This window comes from Melopsittacus undulatus, chromosome 3, assembly GCF_012275295.1.
Source record: "Melopsittacus undulatus isolate bMelUnd1 chromosome 3, bMelUnd1.mat.Z, whole genome shotgun sequence".
Taxonomy (NCBI): Eukaryota; Metazoa; Chordata; class Aves; order Psittaciformes; family Psittaculidae; genus Melopsittacus; species Melopsittacus undulatus.
Genome location: NC_047529.1, coordinates 39,892,992 through 39,902,260, shown reverse-complemented (window position 1 = coordinate 39,902,260; position 9,269 = coordinate 39,892,992). Strand labels below are relative to the sequence as shown.

Below are 9,269 nucleotides of genomic sequence, written 5' to 3'. Positions count from 1 at the left end.
CAGTGCCACACCACCCTAATAGGAAAGAATTTCTTCCTTATATCCAATCTAAGCCTCCCCTGTTTAAGTTTTAACCCATTACCCCTTGTCCTATCACTACACTCCCTAATGAATAGTCCCTCACCACCATCCTTATAGGCCCCCTTCAGATACTGGAAGGCTGCTGTGAGATTTCCATGCAGCCTTCTCTTCTCCAGGCTGAACAGCCCCAACTTTCTCAGCCTGTCTTCATATGGGAGGTGCTCCAGTCCCCTGAGAAAAAAAATAATTGTCTCGCTCCTTGTACTTCAGCTTGTCCATAGCTCGTTTCAGCCTTTCCTCCAGCAGGTCTATAAGACGCACTGTATCCCCTGAATGAGTTTTGAACTTCTTCTTGTCCTCTCCCAGCACGACTCCGAACACGACATGTGCCACTCTGGTTACTTTATGATCATACCAGCCAACCATCTGCCCCGACTGGCCACTATCAGCAACATAGATAATGATATCAGCCTTCTCTTCACACAGCCTGTGATTAAGAGCAGCTAAATCAGATGTGTCATAGGTGTAACCTCCATCTGATTTTATGATTGTCAGCGGGACAGGGAAACCTGGGACACACATGATCTTCCGGCCATCACCAACCTGGACAAATTTTTATCTTCAAATTCTTCCACGATGTCTTTCATCATCTAATGGTAGAATGATTCTCCTCTCTCTGTGACCGTGATGTCCAAGCAGCTGTAGATTTTCTGGAACTCATTATGTGACATGACGGAGATGAGCTCCCAGGCTTTGATGAAGTCAGGGGTTTTGCTCTTCAGCAGCATCACGCGTTGGTAGGCACGTTTCTTGAACTCCTCCTCTGTGTCAAACCGCCTCTTGGACTCCTTGTAAAAAGCTTGGAGATCCCCAGTGGGAGGAGAAACTGTTAAGTAATCCAGAAATTTGTCTTGGAGGTGAGCAATGAGCATTCCAAATTGAGTGCCTCAGTCTCCTAAGTGGTTTAAGGTCAAAACATCATAGCCAGCAAATTCGAACAGCCGGCACATGCTTTCTCCAATGATAGTGGACTGCAGGTGGCCAACATGCATCTCCTTTGCAATGTTAGGGGATCAGAAATCCATGACCACCTTTTCCCTTTTGTCAATAGCCGATGGCTGAACTCCATTCACCAATAAATTGCTCAACTGCTTCGACACAAAATCCTTTCTTAAGTGGATGTTGATAAAACCAGGCTCAGCAATTTCAACCTTCTCAATGCATTCATTAGCAGGGATATGTTTTGTTATTTTCTCAGTGATTTCTCTTGGGCTGACCTGTTCCTTGGTTTTGAGCAGTATCTGTGTGATGCCCATGGTGCTGTTATCTCTGTGCGGTAATCTCTAAATTTGGGCTGCTGACTTGGTGTCACCACTAGGGGAGGGTTTTCTAGCTCTGGGTAGGCAGCCTGTATAGTGGCTCCGAAGATCTCCTGAAGGCAGCTGTTTTCCCCCATTTACTTCTTTCCTTCTGAAGGCTCTTCCGAAGGAAGTTCAAGAGATACTTGAGCTTCACATTCTCATCCTGCAGCCCTTCCAAACTCGGGGACACTTGCAATCACCTGGAGCTCTTCAGACGCTCAATCTCTGCAGTTAACAACCTGATCTTGTTTTCCTGCTGTGCCAGCTGAGATGCGCACTGCAACACGCATGCCTCCATGCTCCCGCGGCCAGAACAGGAAGTGGCGTATGTATATGTGCATTCATATATGTATATATATTTATGTATATGTACTTATGCATACATCTTTACTTATGCAATAAGTCTTTTTCCAAATTTTCGGTCATTTTAACTACTCATTCCACATAATCAAGATCTTGAATTATGTATTCATTTCCAAAACTTTTAAAAATAACAACTTCTGATAATTCTCACTATACTTACAGAATATTTCCTCTGGGCTTTAATGGTAGATGTCTTCTAATTTATTAATTTGTTTTTAATTAAATGAGTGTAACATATGTAATTATATTTGGGCTAAAGTATGAAAAGGAATAAAATATAATCACTATATTAGAAATTATTTTGTGGTCTAATGTAAAAATGTGTTAGTAGACAAGAGCTGTATGAGTTTAGAGAGAGCTCTGTTGATAAAAGCTTATGTAAGTTAAACAAAGACCAATATGTACAGTTTGCCATACACCTCTCTGGTTCAAAATAATTGATTAAAATAAAACTGCAAAATGTAAACAACTGAAAAAGAAAATTCGGTAAACCAACGTGAAAAGTAATAGAAAAATTTAAATGTACCTCTTAATCCTGTATTCTGCTGAAATATAAAAGTTATTTTGCCAACTACTTAAAAGCAAAACTTTAAATCCCAATATTTGGATTTGAGAGGTCATCTAAGAACAAGACTGAATATTAAAACAAACTACTGATGTAAATAATAATTGCAATTATTCACATGACTTGATGACATGAGAATTTTTGTCATACTGTACAGAGAATTAAACTCACGGTTCAGCCCAAAGGAACTTGATATATGGTATATGATATACGATATATTATATATGGCTTTACTAGGGGAAAATCCTGCCTGACCAATTTGGTGGCCTTCTATGACGGGGCTACAGAAGTGATGGACAGGGGTGGAGCAGTTGACGTCAACTACCTGGACTTGTGCAAAGCATTCAACACTGTCCCACATGACATCCTTGTCTTTAAATTGGAGTGTCATCAATTTGATAGGTGGACCACTCAGTGGATAAAGAACTGGCTGGATGGTCGCATTCAGAGTTGTGGTCAACGGTTCAGTGTCTGGCTGGAGACCAGTAATGAGTGGTGTCCCTCAGGGATCGGTGTTGGGACCGGTTTTGTTTAATATCTTTGTCACTGACATGGACAATGGAATTGAGTGTGCCCTCAGCAAGTTTGCTGATGACACCAAGCTGTGTGGTTCTGTTGATATGCTAGAGGGAAGGAATGCCATTCAGAGGGACCTTGACACACTTGTGAGGTGGGCTGATGCCAACCTCATGAAGTTTAACCATGCCAAGTGCAAGGTGCTACACCTGGGTGGGAGCAATCCCAGGCACAGCTACAGGTTGGGCAAAAAGGAAATTCATGGTAGTCCTGTGGAGAAGGACTTGGGGGTGTTAGTCAATGAGAAAATGAACATGAGCCAGCAGTGTGCACTCACAGCCCAGAAAGCTAACTGTATCCTGGGCTGCATCTAAAGGAACGTGACCAGCAGGTTGAAGGAGGTGATCCTGCCCCTCTACTCTGCTCTTGGAGACCTCACTTGGAGTATTGTGTCCAGTTCTGGTGTCCTCAACATAAAAAGGACATGGAAATGTTGGAACAAGTCCAGAGGAGGTCACAAGGATGATCAGGGGACTGGAGCACCTCCCATATGAAGACAGGCTGAGAAAGTTTGGGCTGTTCAGCCTGGGGAAGAGAAGGCTGCGTGGAGACCTCATAGCAGCCTTCCAGTATTTGAAGGGGGCTACAGGGATGCTGGGGATGGACTTTTCATTAGAGACTGTAGCGATAGGACAAGGGGTAACGGGTTAAAACTTAAACACAGGAAGTTTAGATTGGATATAAGGAGGAAGTTCTTTACTGTAAGGACGGTGGGGCACTGGAATGGGCTTGCCCGGGGAAGTTGTGAATGCTCCATCCCTGGCAGTGTTCAAGGCCAGGTTGGACGAAGCCTTGGGTGATATGTTTTAGTGTGAGGTGTCCCTGCCCATGGCAGGGCAGTTGGAACTAGGTCATCTTAAGGTCCTTTCCAATCCTAACTATTCTATGATACTATATATAGAAGAAAGCAGGGAAATGCCTGTTAAAGATTACGAAGCAAGATACTAGTCATGTTAGGAATTGAACTTGCATCTCTCAGGACAATGCTGTAGTCATCAGCCTATACTGCTTTCATAACAGACCAAAGCATTTAACCTTTCAGCAACAATGAGGAATTCTGCCTGCATAATGAAGACCATAAATTCATATCCCATAATCTTTTCTAAGTAGCGTGTTTATACAACGGATAGCACATTTGGCCAAAACTAATGACATCTCTCAAGTTCCCTGGAGAGTAGATGTCATCACCAGCTTTCACAAATTGTCAGTGAATTATTAAACTTAATCTTTCGTAAAGATCTCACCGTCCAAAGTGTATTTTCATGCTAGTAGGCAGAGTTCAGTAAAAAGATTAAAATGATAAGCCAATCTGCAAAAGTAAGTATAGGTACATGAAAAATTGTAAGACCCAAATCCTTGGTGATCAGACATATTATTCACTGAAAATGAAGTCCTCATCCTAGTTTCAGTAATGTGCATCTTAGTGGAAAGCCTGGCTGTCACACAAAGTGGCACAAAGTAGTATTACTGATGAGCAGACTTGTAGGAAATCTTCACCTGTAGTTTTCATAACTATGCAATATTTCATTCAGTTTTACCCTCTGAATACATATAGAAAGCAGTGGAAGCTCTAAGTAGTGCATTTGAATTGCAACTGTCTGAATGGATTTAATTCATGTTTTGGAATAGATTATGTTTTGGAATGACTTGACAAATCACTTAAAGGAATTACAAAATCAGAGAACTAAGTGCACATTGTTGGGTCATATCCAGTTTTTTATTTATCAGTATCCCTAGGCCCTTCTCTGAAGGACTACAGTCAACCCCTTAATCCCCTATCCTGTACTGATACTGGAGGTTGCCCCAGCCTAGGTGCAAGACTGTGGCTTGTTGAACCTCATGAGATTCACATCAATCTACTTCTCAAGCTTGTCAAGGTCCCTCTGAATGGCATCTCTTCCCTCAAGGGTATCAACTGTACCACTCAGCTTCACGCCATCTGCAGGCTTCCTAAGGTTGCACACAATCCCACCATGGCATTGATGAAGATAGTAGATTAATATTAATTCCTGTATGGACCCTTGAGAGCCCCTACTAGTTAATAATTTGTTTTTGGACTTTGAGTCATGGAAATTAACCAATCAAAGCTAAACCACAAGTGTATTTTACTTTCTAATTGATTTTCCTACTGGGTGTTTGTTTAATCTATTTTTTGTCTCACTCTGAGAAGTTTAATAATTTGATTTTTTTTTTAATTTTATAAATTCTCTTATTGATCTTCTTGATAGATAAATAGTTGTGCCTTGAAGAATCTACTTTACCTGTAAGCAAAATATATTGATATTTTCAGATGCTACACCGCACAGTTTATAAATATATTCAATAAAGAGAATGAGCAGTTTGAAAAAAAGCCCACAGAGATAAACAGAAAGGTATACAAGCTTTCATCTGGAACAGAACTAAAGCTGAGTGTCTTTCAGAATCATGAATACAAACACCCATAAAAGAACTCTGAACAAGAAAAAGAGCATTGTTATGTATGCTAATAGGAAAGTAGAAAAACATTGCTAAATTGAAAATCAGAGAGACAAAGAATTTTAAAAAAGAACAGAAAGTAAGGAAAAAAAGAGTAGAAAAAACAGTGACTGGAATAAAAATAAATGAAAGAGACAAAAAGAGATGAGCACTAATGGCTCAGTTCATTCTTGCTGCATCAGTGCTGTGCAGCAGAAATCATAATGGTATCATAGGGTATCCAGTTTTGCAAAACAGCCATGATTCTGCAGAAACATGGGTTGGAGAGAAACAGAAAAAGCAGTATAGTAAAAAGAACATACCAAAGGTGAAGCAGGCATGAGCACTGAAGGAAGGAATAATGTACCCAGGAGAAGAAAGTCCTGACTTCTGTGCTTCTCCCAGCTAACGCTGCTCTGGGGCAGAGGGTGAGTTGCCACAGTGAGGGCAGGAGTATCACAGAAGAGAGGGAGGGCAATATGCTGCAGCACTGTGTTTTCCCAGAGAAGAAGAAACACTAAAAATTGAAGTGACTTAAATTATGCCCAGAAGCAGATAGAAAAAACCCCAAAAATAGAAAGTTTTCATAAACAAATACCATCAGCAGATGAGTACAGTTGTATAACTCATTTCTTAAAATAAATTTAATCACTAATATATGGTATTTTATGTATTTGTTTAGTTACTAAGTGAACTGACCTTCATGGACCTTCTTTTTCTACATCACCTAAAATAGTGAAATTTTCTTAACAACTTCTAATAGTGGACCTTGGATGGAATTAATTTTAACAAACTTCAACTCTGTGACATCTACATCTTCGCATGTTAACTCAGGTGACCTTTGAAGTCAATGGGAAAAAAATAGAATTGCCTTTCCTACAAGGTGGGGTGCCCTAGAAACAATATTTTGCAAACACTTTACCCTGTATGTTTCCACATAGATGTGGCATATGCATTTAATGCACAGTAACTGCATTTTGTTGACATTTGAAGTAACTTTTACCACTAGCCAGTATTTAGAATATGCAATGAGATATTTATATGGAAGACTATAATGAAAAAATAATTGATGTGGAAAGAGATGATTAGAAGAGCAAAGAATCATGAACAACATTCTGACTGATATAAAACCCAAATTTGCTTTGAGAGGGTGCAATAAAAATAATGATTTCATATTAAGACAGATGTTATATAAACAGCTTCCTATGTGTTCATTATTTCATATGATCCAATGAGACATCTAAAAGACTTTAACTGTCCCAGTTTCTGTGGCTTATCTTTCACTTGAAAGGCAGGAAGTTAATTTTACTTAATTATTTAATTGTAAAGAAGTTCATCAAGGTTCCAATGCACTAAAGAGCAGTCATATGCTAAAATTTAAGCACCTGCTTAAATTGCTTCTCCGTGTGAAAAGTGGCCTAAAAATGGTGATGCTATTTTGATAACTCATGAGGACATTAAGGAAGAATTAGTTATATAAAATAACCTTGGAGAAAGTTATTTATATACAAGCTAATTTTATTCAAAGTACATTGAAGGACAAACAAAAACTGCTGAATTACAAAGCAGCAGACTTTTAAACTAAGAAAAATTGTAACAAAATGTTCAGCAAAACTGATAATTTTCACAGGACATCTTTGCAGCTTTTCCAATTTGACTATACCATCTCTGAAATGGGGGCCAGACATGTATTCAAACTAATGGTACAAAATATCATAACCTTGGTGTCCTCAACATAAAAAAGACATGGAAATGTTGGAACAAGACCAGAGGAGGTCACGAGGATGATCAGGGGATTGGAGCTCCTCCCATATGAAGACAGGCTGAGAAAGTTGCGGCTGTTCAGCCTGGAGAAGAGAAGGCTGCGTGGAGACCTCATAGCAGCCTTCCAGTATTTGAAGGGGGCTACAGGGATGCTGGGGATGGACTTTTCATTAGAGACTGTAGTGATAGGACAAAGGGTAATGGGTTAAAACTTAAACTGGGGAAGTTTAGATTGTATCTAAGGAAGAAATTCTTTACTGTTAGGATGGTGAGGCACTGGAATGGGTTGCCCGGGGAGGTGGTGAATGCTCCATCCCTGGCAGTGTTCAAGGCCAGGTTGGACGAAGCCTTGGGTGATATGTTTTAGTGTGAGGTGTCCTTGCCCATGGCAGGGGGGTTGGAACTAGGTGATCTGAAGGTCCTTTCCAACCCTGACTATTCTATGATTCTATGATCTTCTGCATTCTTATTCAAATAATGTTAACATTTGTAGAAAAAATCTTGTATACCTTTCAGAAGAATTGAAGTGAACGTTTAGCATGTTATTTGACATGTTTGGAAAAGTTATTTGAAGTCTGATTGGACACAGGGGCACTGAAAAGCTCATATTTGTGTTGAAAGTGACTGGAATGACAAGTATTCCAAGTATCTTTTACCTATGTGCAATATGCTGTGAAACTGAGCTTGTGAACTTCCTGCTGGAACCTGGTAATAAGATATAGCCCCTGTTTAGTGTATAGAAGTGTTTGGATCCACAGAAGATGGTAGAATTCAGAATCCATGCTCTGGCTAACTTAGGAACATCTAGACTGATTTGTGCTTGGCCATCTAGATGGAGAAATATCAAACTTCAATAGACCATTTGTTTGAGGAGAGTAAGAATTTGAGAAATAATAAGCACAACTATAAAAGGTGCCTACAAAATTTAAAGAAAGATGAATTTGCTTGAGGAGCTAAATTAATACTTCTTGGTTTAGGGAAGAAAAAAAAATCACTACGGAGGTGATGTTTCAGAATGGACTTTAGTGGGGAAGCAATACTGCTTGCCTTCTTTCCCCACCAAGAAACAAGTATAGCATTCCTAATAAACTGACCCTCTTCATGACTTTCAGAGATGCCACATATGATAGAATAACAACTGCCCAACAGGTGAGTTAGTTTAATATTCCATTTTCTCTCAAAGTTAGTGCATCCTATTAAATCTTATAAAAATTTCTGTCCAGTTAAATGTATTGTCATGATTTTAGTTAAACTGTATTTTATGTAAACTCGTCTCAAACCCATGCTGCAGCCAAAGGAGGGAAATATTCCCCTGTGAACTTTTAGCCTACAGAAATATAATTAATTTGTATTTTTAAAGAAACCACTGACAAGAAGTCTTTCTCTGTCCATCTTACTAATCACCCTTTTTCTATGCATACAATAAAGGCCAATAGAATCCTGTACTATCTTTTCAGTTGCACATATTCTACTTTGTCTGCAAAGACAGGTATGATAAGATGGAAGTCTCAGTATTGTGACTGCTCTTAATCTTTCCTGTTGAGCACATTTCCAGCCCTTTTTGTTCATGTCATGAGAAACAATGAAGTTGGTATTCTGACTAATAATATACATTAAACATATAGCAAGAATAAAGTTTACAGTCAATTTCAATCTCTGTTTTGCGTCATATGCATTGTTCACTTAGTATGAAATAACTCACTTTAATAATATTTACATTTGGCTTTACTTCAGTGTCTTGAAATGCAGAATTATATTCTCTGAAACACAGCAAGAACAACAAATGTAATTCTTCATTTCTGTAATTTTGTCTTCTAATATCTATGTGCTTCGACCACATGAATACCAATTCAATTGCCATTAGCTATTTAGTCATAGTCAAGGACAGGAGATTATGAGTTCTTAAAATCATCACATGGCTAGTCTGTTTACTCCATTCAATCAGATACAGTAACGGAGGGTTAATTTTGCTTGAAATCTTAGTGCAACAAAACAAATAGCCAATTACCACTGCATTATTTTTCTTAGGTATTGAATATATATGTATCTGAAGGTCTTTGATTTAGAAGGAACAATGATTTTGGACTGTGCCCTACTTGAAATTTTCATGTACAGATAGCTAAATTTGTCATTGAAACATAACTTTAAAAGCATGCTGAGCGTAT

General features: G+C 38.9%; 1 pseudogene; it reads right to left on the bottom strand.

Moving 5' to 3' along the window:
• Window positions 1–267: 267 nt before the first annotated feature.
• On the bottom strand, window positions 268–1,680 carry LOC101874137 (arginine--tRNA ligase, cytoplasmic-like; annotated as a pseudogene).
• Window positions 1,681–9,269: the final 7,589 nt, after the last annotated feature.